Below are 18,392 nucleotides of genomic sequence, written 5' to 3' on the forward strand. Positions count from 1 at the left end.
TAAAAGACTCCAGCCACCCTAGACATAGACTGTTCTCTCTACTACCGCATGGCAAGCGGTACCGGTGTGCCAAGTCTAGGTCCAAGAGGCTTCTAAACAGCTTCTACCCCAAGCCATAAGACTACTGAACATCTAATCAAATAGCTACCGAGACTATTTGTATTGCCCGCCCCCCCCCCCCCAATCTGCTGCTACTCTCTGCTATTATCTATGCATAGCCACTTTAATAACTCTACCTACATGTACACAATTATCTCAATTACCTCGACACCGGTGCCCCCGCACATTGACACATTGACTCTGTACCGGTACCCCCTGTATATAGCCTCCACATTGACTCTGTACCGGTACCCCCTGTATATAGCCTCCACATTGACTCTGTACCGGTACTCCCTGTATATAGCCTCCACATTGACTCGGTATCGGTACACCCTGTATATAGCCACCACATTGACACATTGACTCTGTACCGGTACACCCTGTATATAGCCTCTACATTGACTCTCTACCAGTACCCCCTATATATAGTCTCCACATTGAATCTGTACCGGTACCCCCTGCATATAGCCTCCACATTGACTCTGTACCGTAACTCCCTGTATATAGCCTCCACATTGACTCTGTACCGGTACCCCCTGTATATAGCCTCCACATTGACTCTGTACCGGTACCCCCTGTATATAGCCTCCACATTGACTCTGTACCGGTACCCCCTGTATATAACTTCCAACATTGACTCTGTACCGGTAACCCCTGTATATAGCCTCCACATTGACTCTGTACCGGTAACCCCTGTATATAGCCTCCACATTGACTCTATACCGGTACCCCCTGTATATAGCCTCCACATTGACCCTGTACCGGTACCCCCTGTATACAGCCTCCACATTGACTCTGTACCGTAACACCCTGTATATAGCCTCCACATTGACTCTCTACCAGTACCCCCTATATATAGCCTCCACATTGACTCTGTACCGATACCCCCTGTATATAGCCTACACATTGACTCTGTACCGGTACCCCCTGTATATAGCCTCCACATTGACTCTCTACCAGTACCCCCTGTATATAGCCTACACATTGACTCTGTACCGGTACCCCCTGTATATAGCCTCCACATTGACTCGGTATCGGTACACCCTGTATATAGCCACCACATTGACACATTGACTCTGTACCGGTACACCCTGTATATAGCCTATACATTGACTCTCTACCAGTACCCCCTATATATAGTCTCCACATTGAATCTGTACCGGTACCCCCTGTATATAGCCTCCACATTGACTCTGTACCGGTACCCCCTGTATATAACTTCCAACATTGACTCTGTACCGGTAACCCCTGTATATAGCCTCCACATTGACTCTGTACCGGTAACCCCTGTATATAGCCTCCACATTGACTCTATACCGGTACCCCCTGTATATAGCCTCCACATTGACCCTGTACCGGTACCCCCTGTATATAGCCTCCACATTGACTCTGTACCGTAACACCCTGTATATAGCCTCCACATTGACTCTCTACCAGTACCCCCTATATATAGCCTCCACATTGACTCTGTACCGATACCCCCTGTATATAGCCTACACATTGACTCTGTACCGGTACCCCCTGTATATAGCCTCCACATTGACTCTCTACCAGTACCCCCTGTATATAGCCTACACATTGACTCTGTACCGGTACCCCCTGTATATAGCCTCCACATTGACTCGGTATCGATACACCCTGTATATAGCCACCACATTGACACATTGACTCTGTACCGGTACCCCCTGTATATAGCCTCCACATAGACTCTGTACCGGTACCCCCTGTATATAGCCTCCACATTGACTCTGTACCGGTACCCCCTGTATATAACTTCCAACATTGACTCTGTACCGGTAACCCCTGTATATAGCCTCCACATTGACTCTGTACCGGTAACCCCTGTATATAGCCTCCACATTGACTCTATACCGGTACCCCCTGTATATAGCCTCCACATTGACCCTGTACCGGTACCCCCTGTATACAGCCTCCACATTGACTCTGTACCGTAACACCCTGTATATAGCCTCCACATTGACTCTCTACCAGTACCCCCTATATATAGCCTCCACATTGACTCTGTACCGATACCCCCTGTATATAGCCTACACATTGACTCTGTACCGGTACCCCCTGTATATAGCCTCCACATTGACTCTCTACCAGTACCCCCTGTATATAGCCTACACATTGACTCTGTACCGGTACCCCCTGTATATAGCCTCCACATTGACTCGGTATCGGTACACCCTGTATATAGCCACCACATTGACACATTGACTCTGTACCGGTACACCCTGTATATAGCCTATACATTGACTCTCTACCAGTACCCCCTATATATAGTCTCCACATTGAATCTGTACCGGTACCCCCTGTATATAGCCTCCACATTGACTCTGTACCGGTACCCCCTGTATATAACTTCCAACATTGACTCTGTACCGGTAACCCCTGTATATAGCCTCCACATTGACTCTGTACCGGTAACCCCTGTATATAGCCTCCACATTGACTCTATACCGGTACCCCCTGTATATAGCCTCCACATTGACCCTGTACCGGTACCCCCTGTATATAGCCTCCACATTGACTCTGTACCGTAACACCCTGTATATAGCCTCCACATTGACTCTCTACCAGTACCCCCTATATATAGCCTCCACATTGACTCTGTACCGATACCCCCTGTATATAGCCTACACATTGACTCTGTACCGGTACCCCCTGTATATAGCCTCCACATTGACTCTCTACCAGTACCCCCTGTATATAGCCTACACATTGACTCTGTACCGGTACCCCCTGTATATAGCCTCCACATTGACTCGGTATCGATACACCCTGTATATAGCCACCACATTGACACATTGACTCTGTACCGGTACCCCCTGTATATAGCCTCCACATAGACTCTGTACCGGTACCCCCTGTGTATAGCCTCCACATTGACTCTGTACCGGTACACCCTGTATATAGCCTATACATTGACTCTCTACCAGTACCCCCTATATATAGTCTCCACATTGAATCTGTACCGGTACCCCCTGTATATAGCCTCCACATTGACTCTGTACCGGTACCCCCTGTATATAACTTCCAACATTGACTCTGTACCGGTAACCCCTGTATATAGCCTCCACATTGACTCTGTACCGGTACCCCCTGTATAGAGCCCCACTATTGTTATTTACTGCTGCTCTTTAATTATTTGTTATCTCTCACTTTTTGGGGGATTTTCTTAAAACTGCATGGTTGATTAAGGGCTTGTAAGTAAGCATTTCACGGTAAGGTCTACTGTTGTACCTGTTGTACTCAGCGCATGTGACAAATAACACTTGATTTGATTTTAAATAGAGGGAGAGAGAGGCAGAGGGAGAGAATGAGAGTTGGACAGGGAGAGAAGATTTGCTCCTGTAGCTCTAACTCCAACATTTTTTGGGAGGCTATAAAATCCATAGAGAATAAGAGCACCTCCTCCCAGCTGCCCATTGCTCTGAGGCTAGGAAACACTGTCACCACCGATAAATCCACTATAATTGAGAATTTCAATAAGCATTTCTCTACGGCTGGCCATGCTTTCTTCCTGGCTACCCCAGCCAACAGCTCTGCACCCCCCGCAGCTACTTGCCCAAGCCTCCCCATTTATCCTTCACCCAAATCCAGATAGCTGATGTTCTGATAGAGGTACACAAATCAGCCGGTCTAGACAATCTAGAAATAGTCTAGAAATTGTTGCAACCCCTATTACTAGCCTGTTCAACCTCTCTTTCGCATCGTTCGAGATTCCCAAAGATTGGAAGGCTGCTACGGTCATCCCCCTCTTCAAAGGGGTGACACTCTAGACCCAAACTGCTACAGACCTACAGTATATCATTCCTATCCTGCCTTTCTAAGGTCTTTGAAAGCCAAGTTAACAAACAGATTACCGACTATTTCGAATCCCACCGTACCTTCTCCGCTATGCAAACTGGTTTCAGAGCTGGTCACGGGTGCACCTCAGCCACGCTCAAGGTTCTAAACGACATCATAACCGCCATCGATAAGAGACATTACTGTGCAGCCGTCTTCATCGACCTGGCCAAGGCTTTCGACTCTGTCATTCACAACATTCTTATTGGCAGACTCGACAGCCTTGGTTTCTCAAATGATTGCCTCGCCTGGTTTACCAACTACTACTCAGACAGAGTTCAGTGTGTCAAATTGGAGGGCCTGTTGTCCAGACCTCTGGCAGTCTCTATGGGGGTGCCACAGGGTTCAATCCTCGGGCCGAATCTCTTCTCTGTATACATCAATGATGTTGCTCTTGCTGCTGGTGATTCTCTGATCCACCTCTACACAGACCACACCATTCTGTGTACATCTGGCCCTTCTTTGGACAATGTGTTAATTAACAAACCTCCAGACGAACTTCAATGCCATACAACTCTGTAGTTGCCTCCAACTGCTCTTAAATTCAAATAAAATTAAATGCATTCTATTCAACCGATCACTGTCTGCACCTGCTCGCCCGTCCAGCATCACTACTCTGGACGGCTCTGACTTAGAATACGTGGACAACTACAAATACCTTGGTGTCTGGTTAGACTGCAAACTCTCCTTCCAGACACACATTAAGCATATCCAATCCAAAATTAAATCTAGAATTGGCTTCCTATTTCGCAACAAAGCATCCTTCACTCATGCTGCCAAACATACCCTCGTAAAACTGACTATCCTACCGATCCTCGACTTTGGCGATGTCATTTACAAAATGGCCTCCAACACACTACTCAACAAACGGGATGCAGTCTATCACAGTGCCATCCGTTTTGTCACCAAAGCCACATACACTACCCACCATTGCGGCCTGTACGCTCTCGTTGATTGGCCCTTGCTTTATACTCGTCGCCAAACCCACAGGCTACAGGTTATTTACAAGTCTTTGCTAGGTAAAGCCCTGCCTTATCTCAGCTCAGTGGTCACCATAGCATCACCCACTCGTAGCACGCGCTCCAGCATGTATATCTCACTGGTCACCCCCAAAGCCAATTCCTCCTTTGGTCGTCTTTCCTTCCAGTTCTCTTCTGCCAATGACTGGAACGAACTGCAAAATCTCTGAAGCTGGAGACTCTTATCTCCCTCACTAGCTTTAAGCGCCAGCTCTCAGAGCAGCTCACAGATCACTGCACCTGTACATAGCCCATCTGTAAACAGTCCATCTATTTACCTACCTCATCCCCATACTGTATTTATTTATCTTGCTCCTTTGCACCCCAGTATCTCTACTTGCACATTCATCTTCTGCACATCTACGATTCCAGTGTTTAATTGCTATATTGTAATTACTTCGTCACCATGGCCTATTTATTGCCTATTTTTTTGTTTTCTTTTTTTCTATTGTATTATTGACTATGTTTTCTTTATTCCATGTGTTGTTGCATGTGTCGAATTGTTATGCTTTATCTTGGCCAGGTCGCAGTTGCAAATGAGAACTTGTTCTCAACTAGCCTACCTGGTTAAATAAAGGTGAAATAAATAAATTAAAAAAGAGAGAGAGAGAGAGAAGTTTGAACCGGAGTGACTTGACAAACAAGATGTTAAATGTTTCCAATCTTCAGTTCGTCCGTTTACCCGTTCGTATACGGGTAAGAGTCTAGCTACATTGTCAGATATAAGTTTCTAATTTTGTCAGTAAGTTGTTTGTATTGCAAGTTAAAGCGCACTGTTAGTTAGCTGGCTCGCTAACTAACGTTATGTGTATGATCAGTGTAGTAATATTATTAGAATCTGAAATCCATTTGAATTGCTAGTTATAGCCTAATGTTAGCTAGTTAGCTAACATTGAACCTAGATGGTTAGCTTTATCTACCTGCAGATTCATACTACAGCTATGACAAACAGTTTGTTTTGATAGTAGTATGATTTGGGATTTTGCCAGTTCCTTGTTTAACTGGCTAGCTACATGTCTAAACAAAAGACTGCCAAATGATTACATGACCAATCAAGTTAGCCAGGTGTGTCTAGGGGGTGATTACAGCCATCTATTTTATTTCATGAACATGTCTAGACAATAGTGACCAATCCACTTAGCCAGGTGTGTCTGGGGGTTGATTACAGCCATCTATTGTATTTCATGAACATGTCTAGACAATATTGATCCATCCACTTAGTTAGATGTGACTGGGATGGTGGGTATTTTCACATGACCCATCTATTTAGACAAGTGTGTAATATAATAATAATAATAATAATAATAATAATAATAATAATAATAATATATATATATATATATATCGATAAAATATGTTTTATCTGGACACTTTCTGGTTTTGATATTGATACTATGCAGGTAACCACTTCACTGTACCGTTAACACCTTCTGTATCCTCTGTATGTGACAAATAAACGTAGATGTAATTTGATATAGCGTGTGTTTAGCACATGGCCTCACATGTGAATCCTTAAAGAGATGGGTGGGACTAAGGCTTAAGAGGGTGTGAACGATGCTGAATGGGTGTAGACAAAGAGCAGCTCTGCAGTAGGTGTACCAAACATTCAAGGGCCATTTTCTCCGAAAGTGGGTTTACAAGTTTATCAACTTTCAAAGCAGAATCACATTCCCATTGTTCCTCAACTGTGGTGTATGATATACAATTTTTCTAGATCTGAGTCTCTACATCTATCCAACGTAAAAAAACAAACACATTTTCATTTATTTTCTTCTACATAAGAACAAGGCGGTCGGTCACAAATGTGGAGCCTCAGAGAGTTGTTCAACCTGGACAACTGAGCTGACCAAGGACTAGTCCTTAGATGTAGAGCCTGAAAACGTTATCCTTGTTAACCTGGGCTGACCTAGGAACAGTTATGGAGAGAGTGGCAGGCAATATGCAGTCAGTCACAAAGACAGCAGGACAAGACTGTAAACCTGGTGACCGGAGAGAAGAGAGGATACTCAGTCTCCTCATGGAGCCTGTCAGGCTGACAGGTTTTAACCTAGACTGACCAAGGAGTGGTTATGGAGAGTATAATTGTGTTAGTGGCAAGCTTGGAAAGTCCTCTATATCTGTGATTGACACCATATTGATTGACTCAGTCTCAGTAGCCTGTATATGTGATTGACACCATATTGATTGACTCAGTCTCAGTAGCCTGTATCTGTGATTGACACCATATTGATGGACTCAGTCTCAGTAGCCTGTATCTGTGATTGACACCATATTGATGGACTCAGTCTCAGTAGCTGCAGGACAAGATAAACCTTCAAACATGTTGCCCAGAGAGAGAGAGAGGATTCTCTGCCTCAACTGTAAAGTGTTACCACAGTGGACGAAACCTTTCAGGAAAACATGTCATTCTTCTCTCTATGACTGTCCGTCCGTCCGTCCGTCCGTCCGTGTGTCCATTCAGCTCTTATCTGAGTGGACACACGTTGACAATTTCCACGTGGTTTCAACCAAACTGTTTTCATTAAGTCAAGAGAGGTGCCTGCAACCCAATCACTGGATTTGTAGGTTTGCTGGATTGAATCCCCGAGCTGACAAGGTAAGGCAGTTAACCCACTGTTCCCCGGGCGCCGAAGACGTGGATATCGATTAAGGCAACGCACCGCACAGCTCTGATTCAGAGGGGTAAAATGCAGAAGACACATTTCAGTTGAAGGCATTCAGTTGTACAACTGACTAGGTATCTTTCCTTTTACATTTCCTTTTTGGTTTTAGTGTTTTGTGTCTTTAACTAAACGACTAACTGGATGAATTACACTTACACTTCCTAGCTTAGACTTGTGAAGTATTCTGAAATATATGTCCATTTTGCTCATTGCTCATCATTGCTCCAATGTATCATACCCATCATTGCATGCCGGTGTATTATCAGCTTAACTTTAGCTTACATTCAGAAAAAAACAGGGAAAAAAAAAACAGAAAGAAAAGATTTTATGGTGAAACAATTCCCACAAAACCTCTCCTCATGAAAATCATCCCCTTGGACAGAAGAAATAGCTCAGAGATTCTGGCGTCTTTTTCGCTCTGTGTGTAGCTGGATGAATTGCGTTTAACAAAGCACATTTGTTAAATTCGTTTAAAAGCTATTCAGGTTCTATGAACACATTGCCTGTAGTACTTGCACTTAAAAAAAAACTCTACCATTGTTACTCTCCCTTCCGGGATGGCTACAAAGCCTTCCCCCGCCCTCCCTTCGGCAAATCAGATTACAACTCCATTCTGCTCCTCCCTTCCTATAGGCAGAAATTCAAACAGGAAGTACCCGTGCTAAGGTCTATTCGACACTGATTTGACCAATCGGAATCTATGCATCAAGATTGCTTTGATCACGCGGACCGGGATATGTTCCGGGTTGCCTCTGAGAATAACATTGACGTATACACTGACACGGTGAGTTCATCAGGAAGTGTATAGGAGATGTTGTTACCACTGTGGCTATTAACCTACTCAAACCAGAAATCGTGGATAGACCCAAAACGCAAACCACGGCATTTAAAGGTGACTGAGAATATGGTCGTACACAAACAGTGCAGTTATGCCCTCCGTAAGGCAATCAAACAGGCAAAATGTCTGTTGGAGGGACTCCAGACAATTCTGGATTACATAAGGAAAATCAGCCACGTCATGAACACTGACAAGCTAAACAAATTCTTTGCCCACTTTGAGGATTACACTGACGAGAACCACTACCAGTGGGCTCTTGTTTTCCGTGGCAGACGTGAGTAAGACATTTAGCGTGTTAACCTTCGCAAGGCTGCTGACCCAGACGGCATTCCTAGCCGCATCCTCAGAGCATGGGCAGACCAGCTGACTGGAGTGTTTACGGACATATTTAATCTCTCCCTATCTCAGTCTTCTGTCCCCACATGCTTATAGATGTCCACCACTGTTCCTGCACCCAAGTAAGCAAAGGTAACTGAACTAAATGACTATCGCCCCGTGCCACTGACCTCTGTCATCATGAAGTGCTTTGAAAGGCTAGTTAAGGATCATATCAACCACATCTTATCTGCCTCCCTAGACCCACTTCAATTTGCATACCGCCCCAGTAGAGCCACAGACGATGAAATTGCCATCACACTGCACACTGCCCTATCCCATCTGGACAAGAGGAATACCTATGTAAGAATGCTGTTCATTGACTACAGCTCAGCATTCAACACCATAGTACCCTCCAAACTCATGGACTTTATTTAAGTGTCACATGATCTGTCACATGATCTCAATATATATACACCTCTTCTGAAAGGCCCCAGAGTCTGCAACACCGCTAAGCAAGGGGCACCACCAAGCAAGCGGCACCATGAAGACCAAGGAGCTCTCCAAACAGGTCAGGGACAAAGTTGTGGAGAAGTACATATCAGGGTTGGGTTATAAAAAAATATCAGAAACTTTGAACATCCCACAGAGCACCATTAAATAATTTATTAAAAACCGGAAAGAATATGGCACCACCACAAACCTGCCAAGAGAGGACTTCCCACCAAAACTCACAGACCAGGCAAGGAGGGCATTAATCAGAGAGGCAACAAAGAGACCAAAGATAACCCTGAAGGAGCTGCAAAGCTCCACAGCGGAGATTGGAGTATCTGTCCATAGGACCACTTTAAGCCGTATACTCCACAGAGCTGGGCTTTACAGAAGAGTGACCAGAAAAAAGCCATTGCTTAAAGAAAAAAATAAGCAAACACGTTTGGTGTTCACCGAAAGGCATGTGGGAGACTCCACAAACATATGAAAGAAGGTACTCTGGTCAGATGAAACTAAAATTGAGCTTTTTGGCCATCAAGGAAAATGCTATGTCTGGCGCAAACCCAACACCTCTCATCACCCCGAGAATACCATCCACGCAGTGAAGCATGATGGTGGCAGCATCATGATGTGGGGATGTTTTTCATCAGCAGTGACTGAGAAACTGGTCAGAATTGACGGAATGATGGATGGCGCTAAATACAGGGACATTTTTGAGGGAAACCTCTTTCAGTCTTCCAAAGACTTGAGACTGAGACGTAGGTTCTCCTTCCAGCAGGACAATGACCCTAAGCATACTGCTAAAGAAACACCTGAGTGGTTTAAGGGAAAGCATTTAAATGTCTTGGAATGGCCTAGTCAAAACCCAGACCACAATCCAATTGAGATTCTGTGGTATGACTTAAAGATTGCTGTACATCAGCAGAACCCATCCAACTTGAGTTGCTGGAGCAGTTTTGCCTTGAAGAATGGGCAAAAATCCCAGTGGCTAGATGTGCCAAGCTTATAGAGGGGGGGGGGGGGGTGAATAGTTATGCACGCTCAAGTGTTTTTTTGTCTTTTTTCTTTCTTGTTTGTTTCACAATAAAACATAGTTTTCCATCATCAAAAGTGGTAGGCATGTTGTGTAAATCAAAATGATAGAAACCTCCAAAAAAATCTGTTTTAATTCCAGGTTGTAAGGCAACAAAATAGAATAATGCAGAGGGAGATGAATAATTTTGCAAGCCACTGTACATTTTCTGTTGTAGATATGTAGTGTAATAATGTTATATGATGTTTTGTTTCACATTTTGTTTTATGTGTTTGGACCCCAGGAAGAGTAGCTGATGCCTTGGCAGGAACTAATGGGGATCCATAATAAACCCCAGGAAGAGTAGCTGCTGCCTTGGCAGGAACTAATGGGGATCCATAATAAACCCCAGGAAGAGTAGCTGCTGCCTTGGCAGGAACTAATGGGATCCATAATAAACCCCAGGAAGAGTATCTGCTGCCTTGACAGGAACTAATGGGGATCCATAATAAACCCCAGGAAGAGTAGCTGATGCCTTGACAGGAACTAATAGGGATCCATAATAAACCCCAGAAAGAGTAGCTGCTGCCTTGGCAGGAACTAATAGGGATCCATAATAAACCCCAGAAAGAGTAGCTGCTGCCTTGGCAGGAACTAATGGGGATCCATAATAAACCCCCAGGAAGAGTAGCTGCTGCCTTGGTAGGAACTAATGGGGATCCATAATAAATACAAATTCAGTGTTCTGAAGAAGGTACAACAACAAGCCTCTTCAACCTCAGAAGAAATTTGACAGTGTGGTGAACCTGAGGTGGCCCCTTCGACCCTACGAACAAACTTTTACAGATTTACAGATGAGAGCATCCTGTCGGACTGTATCGCCACCTGGTATGGCAACTGCACCGCCCCCAACCACAGGGCTCTCCAGAGGGTAGTGTGGTTTGCCCAACGCATCGCCAGAGGCACACTACCTGCCCTCCAGGACACCTACAGCACCGATGTCACAGGGAGGACAGAAAGATCATCAAGGACATCAACCACCCGAGCCAAAGCTATAACCGAGAGTCTGTATTCTAGTCAATGCCACTTCGACATTCCTCATTCTAATATTTATACATTTCTTAATTCCATTCTTTTACTTTGGGATTGTGTGTGTTGTGACCTGTTAGATATTACGTCACTGTTGGAGGAAGACAAGCAGTTAGCTACACCTGGAGAAACATCTGCTGAATATGTGTATGTGACCGATAACATTTGATTGATAGATTACACCACACACACACACACACACACACACACACACACACACACACACACACACACACACACACACACACACACACACACACACACACGTGCACACACACACACACACACACACACACACACACTAGAGCTACACAGATCTTGTGTTGCAGAGTTGTTTAATAAAGGCTGTGAAACGATTGGGTTCAGGCACATCTCTTGACTTCAGGCGACAGTTGAAATTAAGTTGAACATGTCAATGCTGAAGAGCTGAGTGGACAGATCAAAGACATACTTTCCTGAAAGGTTCTGTATTCTGAAAGGTTCTGTATTCTGAAAGGTTCTGTATTTTGAAAGGTTCTGTATTCTGAAAGGTTCTGTATTCTGAAAGGTTCTGTATTTTGAAAGGTTCTGTATTCTGAAAGGTTCTGTATTCTGAAAGGTTCTGTATTTTGAAAGGTTCTGTATTCTGAAAGGTTCTGTATTCTGAAAGGTTCTGTATTTTGAAAGGTTCTGTATTCTGAAAGGTTCTGTATTCTGAAAGGTTCTGTATTTTGAAAGGTTCTGTATTCTGAAAGGTTCTGTATTCTGAAAGGTTCTGTATTTTGAAAGGTTCTGTATTCTGAAAGGTTCTGTATTCTGAAAGGTTCTGTATTTTGAAAGGTTCTGTATTCTGAAAGGTTCTGTATTTTGAAAGGATGCTCTGTCTCTCTCTCTCTCTCTCTCTCTAGTCAACAACAGGAGGATCTTCTCTCTCTCTCTCTCTCTCTCTAGTCGACAACAAGAGGATCCCTCTCTAGCTCTCTCTAAGCGACAACATGAGGATCCTCTCTCTCACTACACGACAACAAGAGGATCCCTCCCTCTCTCTGTCTCTTTCTCTCTATGCGACAACAGGAGGATCTTCTCTTTCTCTCAAGGCAACAACAGGAGGATCCTCTCTCTCTCTCTCTCTCTAGGCGACAACAGGAGGATCCTCTCTCTCTCTCTCTCTAAGCGACAACAAGAGGATTCTCTCTCTCTCTGTCTCTCTCTCTTTCTCTCTAGGGGACAACAAGAGGATCCTCTCTCTCTCTCTCTCTCTCTCTAGCCGACAACAAGAGGATCCTCTCTCTCTCTCTCTCTCTAGGCGACAACAAGAGGATCATCTCTCTCTCTGTAGGCAACCACTGGAGGATGCATGCTCTCTCTCTCTCTCTCTCTCTCTAGGCGACAACAAGAGGATCATCTCTCTCTGTGTAGGCGACCACCTGAGAATGCTCTCTCTCTCTGTCTCTCTCTCTCTCTTTTGGCGACAACAGGAGGATCCCCTCTCTCTAGTCAACAACAGGAGGATCATCTCTCTCTCCCTCTAGTCGACAACAAGAGGATCCCTCTCTCTCTCTCTCTCTCTCTCTCTAGGCGACAACAGGAGGATCCTCTGTCTCACTAGACAACAACAAGAGGATCCCCTCTCTCTCTCTAGGCAACAACAAGAAGATACCTCTCTCTCTCTTGGCGACAACAAGAGGATCCCTCTCTCTCTAGGTAACAACAAGAGGATCCTCTCTCTCTCTAGGCAACAACAAGAGGATCCCTCTCTCTCTCTCTCTCTATGCGACAACAAGAGGATCCCTCTCTCTCTCTCTGGGCAACAACAGGAGGATCATCTCTCTCTATAGGCGACAACAGGAGGATCCTCTCTCTCTCTAGGCAACAACAAGAGGATCCCTCTCTCTCTCTCTCTCTAGGCGACAACAACAGGATCCCTCTCTCTCTCTCTCTAGGCAACAACAAGAGGATCTCTCTCTCTAGGCAACAGCAAGAGGATCCCTCTCTCTCTCTCTCTCTCTCTAGGCGACAACAGGAGGATCCCTCTCTCTCTCTAGGCGACAACAAGAGGATACCTCTCTCTCTCAATTAATTTCAATTTCAATGTATTACGGGCTTTTTTTGGCATGGGAAACATATGTTAACATTGCAGTAGCAAGTGAAGTAGATAATAATCAAAAGTGAAATAAACAATACAAATGACTTGCTTACTTGACTTGACTTTCTTGTCGCCATGGGGACATTTTGTTGCAGTGTCATGCCCATGTTTAAAGTTGTGTTTAAATACAAAACGAAATTGACAATACAATTTTCAAAAAAGTTACATACCAATAAAACATATTTTTTTAAAGACTAGCCTGCTGGCCTTACTAAGTCGATAGGAATATTAGCCCAAGCTATTTAGGAGGGATATGATTGTCTAGTTGTGTTTTTCCTGCTGAGGGGTGCCCTATACCTGCGCCCAGAGGGGAGTAGTTCAAAGTCCGGGTACAGGGGGTGGCTTGGGTCTAAAATGATTGTGAGCCTTGCGGAGGGCCCTGACCTTAAAGATCTCATCCAAGCCTGTCTGTTTGACTCCAAGTAACATGCTGAGGGCCCTGACCTTAAAGATCTCATCCAGGCCTGTCTGTTTGACTCCAGGGCGGTAGTCATTCAGGGCGGTAGTCATTCAGCACAGAGGGATTAGATGATTTAGGAATTGGTATAATTATTGAGTTTTTCCACAATACTGGCACGTGTTGCTGGTTGAGTGAGGATTGGAAAATGTCTGTAAAAACACCAGCCAGTTGTTCAGCACAGTGCTTTTAACACATGTCCACTTATTTTGTCTGGGCCTGGGCTTTTGTATGTGTTTCATCCCCTGAACAACTTCACAACATCAGACTGTTTAACAACATCTCTCTCAAACATTTGTAATGATGCTTCCATTTGTTTAACCTCTGGCAAAAAGTTGTCTGATTCAAATCTTGAGAAGAAAACATTCAGTTCATTAGCCATGTTCTGGCCCTCATGTCCCCCAAGGTCAGCACTGGTTTTTCCCCTGCCTATGTGTCCCTGGGTCTCCAGGCCACCCTTGTGTTTCCTGAGGAGAGGCTCCTCTCCACCCTTGTGTTTCCTAAGGAGAGGGTCCTCTCCACCCTTGTGTTTCCTGAGGAGAGGCTCCTCTCCACCCTTGTGTTTCCTGAGGAGAGGGTCCTCTCCACCCTTGTGTTTCCTGAGGAGAGGCTCCTCTCCACCCTTGTGTTTCCTGAGGGGAGGCTCCTCTCCACCCTTGTGTTTCCTGAGGAGAGGGTCCTCTTCACCCTTGTGTTTCCTGAGGAGAGGGTCCTCTCCACCCTTGTGTTTCCTGAGGATAGGGTCCTCTCCACTCTTGTGTTTCCTGGGGAGAGGGTCCTCTCCACCCTTGTGTTTCCTGAGGAGAGGGTCCTCTTCACTCTTGTGTTTCCTGGGGAGTGGGTCCTCTCCACCCTTGTGTTTCCTGAGGCGAGGGTCCTCTCCACCCTTGTGTTTCCTGAGGAGAGGGTCCTCTCCACCCTTGTGTTTCCTGAGGAGAGGGTCCTCTCCACCCTTGTGTTTCCTGAGGAGAGGGTCCTCTCCACCCTTGTATGCCTCCTTGTCCACCTGTATCTGTCTTTTGATCTCACGTTGTACATCTCTTACATCCTGTCTATCACCCTCAGCATAAACTGATCTCACGTTGTACATCTCTTAAAGCCTGTCTATCAGCCTCAGAATTAACTACCTTCTTCCTATCAAGTAGTGATTTTAGATGTTTTGATACCCAAGGCTTATTGTTGGGGAAGATTTTACAGGTTTTAGTGGAACAACTGACTCAACACAGAAGTTTACATTAGTCTGAAACAACATCTGTGAGTTCAACAAGATCAGAGCTGCTGTCCTCAAAGTAATGCTGTTGTCATTCCAGATCTGGACAGTTTTAACTGTGGGTTTCTCCCTCTCCAGGAGGCGACAGTAGGTTGGCCTGAGGTAGTTTTAACTGTGGGTTTCTCCCTCTCCAGGAGGCGACAGTAGGTTGGCCTGAGGTAGTTTTAACTGTGGGTTTCTCCCTCTCCAGGAGGCGACAGTAGGTTGGCCTGAGGTAGTTTTAACTGTGGGTTTCTCCCTCTCCAGGAGGCGACAGTAGGTTGGCCTGAGGTAGTTTTAACTGTGGGTTTCTCCCTCTCCAGGAGGCGACAGTAGGTTGGCCTGACGTAGTTTTAACTGTGGGTTTCTCCCTCTCCAGGAGCCGACAGCAGGTTGGCCTGAGGTAGTTTTAACTGTGGGTTTCTCCCTCTCCAGGAGGCGACAGTAGGTTGGCCTGAGGTAGTTTTAACTGTGGGTTTCTCCCTCTCCAGGAGGCGACAGTAGGTTGGCCTGACGTAGTTTTAACTGTGGGTTTCTCCCTCTCCAGGAGGCGACAGTAGGTTGGCCTGACGTAGTTTTAACTGTGGGTTTCTCCCTCTCCAGGAGGCGACAGTAGGTTGGCCTGACGTAGTTTTAACTGTGGGTTTCTCCCTCTCCAGGAGCCGACAGCAGGTTGGCCTGAGGTAGTTTTAACTGTGGGTTTCTCCCTCTCCAGGAAGCGACAGTAGGTTGGCCTGACGTAGTTTTAACTGTGGGTTTCTCCCTCTCCAGGAGGCGACAGTAGGTTGGGCTGAGGTAGTTTTAACTGTGGGTTTCTCCCTCTCCAGGAGCCGACAGTAGGTTGGGCTGAGGTAGACCACATTGTGGTCTGATGTCCCCAGGGGAGGTTTGGTGGTGGCAGACAACATTTTGGTGTTGTCCCATAGCACAAGTCAAGAGTCCTATTTTTCCTAGTGAGACATTTCACATACTGGTGGTATGTGCGCAGAACTTTGTGCAAAGTACAGTTGTTAAAATCCCCTCAAATAAATGTGGGTGTGTCGGGGGAGATGGACTAGTTTCTGTGACAGATTATAAATAATCTTTGATGCCTTTGTTATATTAGCTAATACATTAGGTATACATTACACTCACCGAAGTTCCAAAAGAATAAAGACAATTAAAAATGTCATATCTATCTAAAAACAGTGTTGTAAAGATGTACAAAAGGGAAAATAAATAAACATAAATATGGGTTGTATTTACAGCAGTTGTTCTTCACTGGTTGCCCTTTTCTTGTGGAAACAGGTCACAAATCTTGCTGCTGTGATTGCACACACTGGTATTTCACCACATAGATATAGTGAGTTTATCAAAATTGGATTTGTTTTGGAATTCTTTGTGGGTCTTTGTAATCTGAGGGAAATATGTGTCTCTAATATGGTCATACATTTGGCAGGAGGTTAGGAACTAGGAAGTGCAGCTCAGTTTCCACCTCATTTTGTGGGCAGTGTGCACATAGCCTGTATTCTCTTGAGAGCCAAGTCTGTCTACGGTGACATGCTCACTGAGTTGATACGTAGTCAAAGTTTTCCTTAATTTTAGGTCACAGTGGTCAGGTATTCTGCCACTGTGTACTCTCTGTAAAGGGCCAAAAAGAACTGTAGTTTGCTCTGTTTTTTTGTTAATTCTTTCCAATGTGTCAAATGATTATATTTTTGTTTTCTCATGATTTTGTTGGGTGCAATTGTGTTGATGTCCTGGGGCTCTGTGGGGTCTCTTTGTGTTTGTGAACAGAGCCCCAGGACCAGCTTGCTTAGACTTTTCTCCAGGTTCATCTCTCTGTAGGTGATGGCTTTGTTATGGTTTGGGAATCCCTTCCTTTTAGGTGGTCGTAGAATTTAGTCTCTCTTCTGGATTTTGATAATTTTTCGGTATCGGCCTAATTCTGCTCTACATGCATTAATTGGTGCTTTATGTTGTACACGGAGGATGTTTTTGCAGATTTCTGCATGTAATTTGGTGTTTGTCTCATTTTGTGAATTATTGGTTGGTGAGCGGACCACAGACCTCACAACCATAAAGGGCAATAGGTTCTATAACTGATTCAAGCATTTTTAACCAGATCCCAATTGCTATGTTGAATTGATGTTCCTTTTGATGGCATAGAAGGCCATTCTTTCCTTGTCTCTCAGATCGTTCACAGCGTTGTGGAAGTTACCTGTGGCGCTGATGTTAAGGCCGAGGTAGGTATAGTTTGTTGTGTGCTCGGGGGCAAAGCATGTGGTGCTGATGTTTAGGCCAAGGAATGTGTTATTTTTTGTGTGCTTTAGGGCAACGGTGTCTAGATGGAATTTGTATTTGTGGTCCTGGCAACTGGACCTTTTTTGGAACAGCATTATTTTTGTCTTACTGAGATTTACTGTCAGGGCCCAGGTCTGACAGAATCTGTGCAGAATATCTAGGTGCTCTTGTAGGCCCTCCTTGGTTGGGGACAGAAGCACCAGATCAGCAAACAGTAGACATTTGTCTTCAGATTATATTAGGGTGAGGCCGGGTGCTGCAGACTGTTCTAGTGACCTTGCCAATTCGTTGATATATATGTTGAAGAGGGTGGGGCTCAAGCTGCATCCCTGTCTCACCCCACAGCCCTGTGGAAAGAAATGTGGGTGTTTTTTGTCCATTTCAACCCACACTTGTTGTTCGTGTACATGGATTTTATAATGTCGTATGTTTTTCCCCCAACACCACTTTCCATACATACGTATTGCAGGCCCTCATGTCAAATTGAGACAAAAGCTTTTTGAAATCAGCAAATCATGAGAAGACGTTGCCTTTGTTTTGGTTTGTTTGTTTGTCAATTTAGGTGTGCAGGGTGAATACGTGGTCTGTCGTACGATAATTTGGTCAAAAGGCAATTTCACATTTGCTCAGAACTTTGTTTTCACTGAGGAAATGTACAAGTCTGCAGTTAATGATAATGCAGAGTATTTTCCCAAGTCTGCTGTTGACTTACTGTTAATACCACGGTAGTTATCGGGGTCAAATTTGTCTCCACTTTTGTGGATTGGTGTGGTCATTCCTTGGTTCCAAATATTGGGGAATGTGTCAGAGCTGAGGATGATGTTAAAGAGTTTAAGTATAGCCAATTGGAATTTGTGGTCTGTATATTTTTTCATTTCATTTGGGATACCTTCAAC

General features: G+C 44.7%; 1 protein-coding gene and 1 long non-coding RNA gene across 2 annotated transcripts in view; both read right to left on the minus strand.

Moving 5' to 3' along the window:
* LOC110528689 (uncharacterized) overlaps nt 1–18,392 on the minus strand; it is a 60,138-nt gene that overhangs the window by 24,192 nt on the left and 17,554 nt on the right. The gene's annotated exons all lie outside the window — the stretch shown is intronic.
* On the minus strand, nt 6,602–8,173 carry LOC149982697 (uncharacterized). The gene is made up of 2 exons (XR_016497471.1): nt 7,919–8,173; nt 6,602–7,642 (listed from the first exon to the last, which is right to left on the minus strand). It is a non-coding gene; the product is annotated as an uncharacterized LOC149982697 (long non-coding RNA).

The sequence above is a fragment of the Oncorhynchus mykiss genome, chromosome 7 (genome assembly GCF_057628025.1).
Source record: "Oncorhynchus mykiss isolate SJ-2025 chromosome 7, ASM5762802v1, whole genome shotgun sequence".
NCBI classification, from domain to species: Eukaryota; Metazoa; Chordata; class Actinopteri; order Salmoniformes; family Salmonidae; genus Oncorhynchus; species Oncorhynchus mykiss.